The sequence below is a fragment of the Ovis canadensis genome, chromosome 21 (assembly GCF_042477335.2).
Source record: "Ovis canadensis isolate MfBH-ARS-UI-01 breed Bighorn chromosome 21, ARS-UI_OviCan_v2, whole genome shotgun sequence".
Lineage (NCBI taxonomy): Eukaryota > Metazoa > Chordata > Mammalia > Artiodactyla > Bovidae > Ovis > Ovis canadensis.
The window spans coordinates 41,145,970-41,148,133 of record NC_091265.1 but is presented as its reverse complement, the minus strand read 5'-3'; the positions used below and the strand labels follow the sequence as shown (position 1 = coordinate 41,148,133).

The window sequence follows — 2,164 nt, the reverse complement described above, 5'->3', positions numbered from 1 at the left end:
AGCAATCGTCTCAGAAGATTGCTGAGGGCTCTTGGCTGCTCTTTTTAATCTTTTTAATCCTTCTGAAACCTGAATATACATCTGGAATAGCAATCCTTTACAGCACAAGACCATTTCCAAAAGCATCAGCTGAACCAGGACTCAGGGACAGTCTGGGAAAGGCCAACCAAAGCGGACACACAGAGGTGAGAAACTTATTTGAACAAAAATCCTGTTTGCAAAGACCCGCAGACAACCTGGTACCACCTCCTCATTTTTTTAAGCTGATACCTTTTTAGTTAAGGAATTTCACATGCTGTAATTCATTCCAGTGCCCATCAAAGTCACCTTAGCTCCCCCAAAACGTGAGTCAAAACTTATCCTCAAGACAGGACTTTCTAAGGGATCCCACACTTCACCCACAGCCGTTCTGTCAGTCAGCCTGCTACCAATTTTCTTAGCTGAGTTTCTTTTATCTCTACTTGAATAAGAACATATTGATGACATGCTTCAAAAAGTATCCCACCTAGAATCTACGGGATCTAGTTTTTCAAATAATTTGCTTTAGGGCTCTAGACGTTGAACTGCAGTGAGTACCTTGCTATAGTGGCGAATGATCTGAAACATAGTCCTTAACACATTTCTCATGTTACAATTGTGGTACAGTTTTCAATCATGACCTCAGCTAAAATATGAGCAGTCTCATTAGCACCATTGCAATATACTTACTGTGATGTAAGAAGAAACTGTCTCAATTTAGCCCCATTAACAAACTCTGGACAATATGACCCACAGTGCCCTTCTCACTAAGAATGAGGTTTCTTTTTCACCTCCACAATTTTTTTGAGGTATAGTCGATTTATCAGATTATATAAGATTCAGGTGTACAATGTAGTGATGAGTGATTTTGAAAGATTACACTCCGTTTATAGTTATTATAAAATACTGGCTATACTCCTCGTGTTGCGCAATATATTCTTGTAGCTTATTTCTTTTGTGCATAGTAGTTTATACCTCTTAATATCCTATTCCTGTCTTTTCCCCTTCCCCTTTCCTTCTCCCCGCTGGTAATCACTATTCTTTACATCTGTAAATCTGTCTTTTTTGTTATAGTTGCTAGTTTGTTGTATTTTTCAGATAAGTGACATCGTAGAGTATTTGTCTTCCTCTGCCTTACTTAGCATAATACCTTCCAAGTCCATCCATTAGTTGCAAATGGCAAGATTTCATTCTTTCCCATGACTGAGTAGTATTTCCCTGTATGTGTATACCATATCTTCTTTATCCATTTATCTGTTGAGGGACACTTACTTTGCTTCTGTATCTTGCCTATTGTAAATAATGCTGCTGTGAACACTGAGGCGCATGAATCTTTTCAAATTAGGGTTTTCATTCTTTTTGGATATATACCCAGGAGTGGGAGTAAAATTAAAAATAGAATGGCAATTCTGTTTTTAATTTTTGAGGAATCTTCATGTTGTTTTCCACAGTAGCTTTAGGAACACATATTTTAAAGGACAGGTCGTGCAGATGTGAGCGTCTCCACCAGTCACAGTCCAGGGTAGTTTCTCATCCCTTTGTCTCTAGATGGTTGGCACTACCACTGCCCTGTGTTTGGTGCCCTAGCCTTGGCGCTTCGCCACTGTAGGACTGCATCTTGTTCTTTCACCTCCAGTCCTAGCACAGGGTCTATTTTTAGCTGGCACCCAATAGATGATGCCTTCCAGGTGGCACAGTGGTTAAGAACCCACCTGCCAGTGCAAGAGATGCAAGAGACGTGGGTTTGATCCCTGGGTCGGGAAGATCCCCTGGAGGAGGAAACGGCAACCCACTCCGGTATTCTTGCCTGGAGAATCCCATGGACAGAGGAGCCTGGCAGGCTGCAGTCCACGGGGTCGCAGAGCCAGACACAACTGAGCAACTGAGCACGCATGCATGCGATAAACAGATATTGGATTGACTAAATGGAATTGAATATGGAACCTTTATGTGGCTGACTCCAAGCTGCATTCAACAATGACCCAGAAAGACCTGGATCCTGATTGCACAGAGGTTATTGATGGGGTGGGAAAATTACTAAGTACCATTATGATAGGGCTCATGATTTAACTGTTGAAAGATGAAATTCCAAAACCCATAACAGGCAGGAGTTTGCCTTCAGGATCGGCTAGGGCTGGTCTTGGGA

The 2,164-nt window shown here is 41.7% G+C and overlaps 1 non-coding gene across 1 annotated transcript; it reads right to left on the bottom strand.

Moving 5' to 3' along the window:
* Positions 1–667: 667 nt before the first annotated feature.
* LOC138427379 (small nucleolar RNA SNORA1) lies at positions 668–799 on the bottom strand. Its single transcript, XR_011251983.1, has one exon. It is a non-coding gene; the product is annotated as a small nucleolar RNA SNORA1 (small nucleolar RNA).
* Between the last annotated feature and the right edge of the window lie 1,365 nt (positions 800–2,164).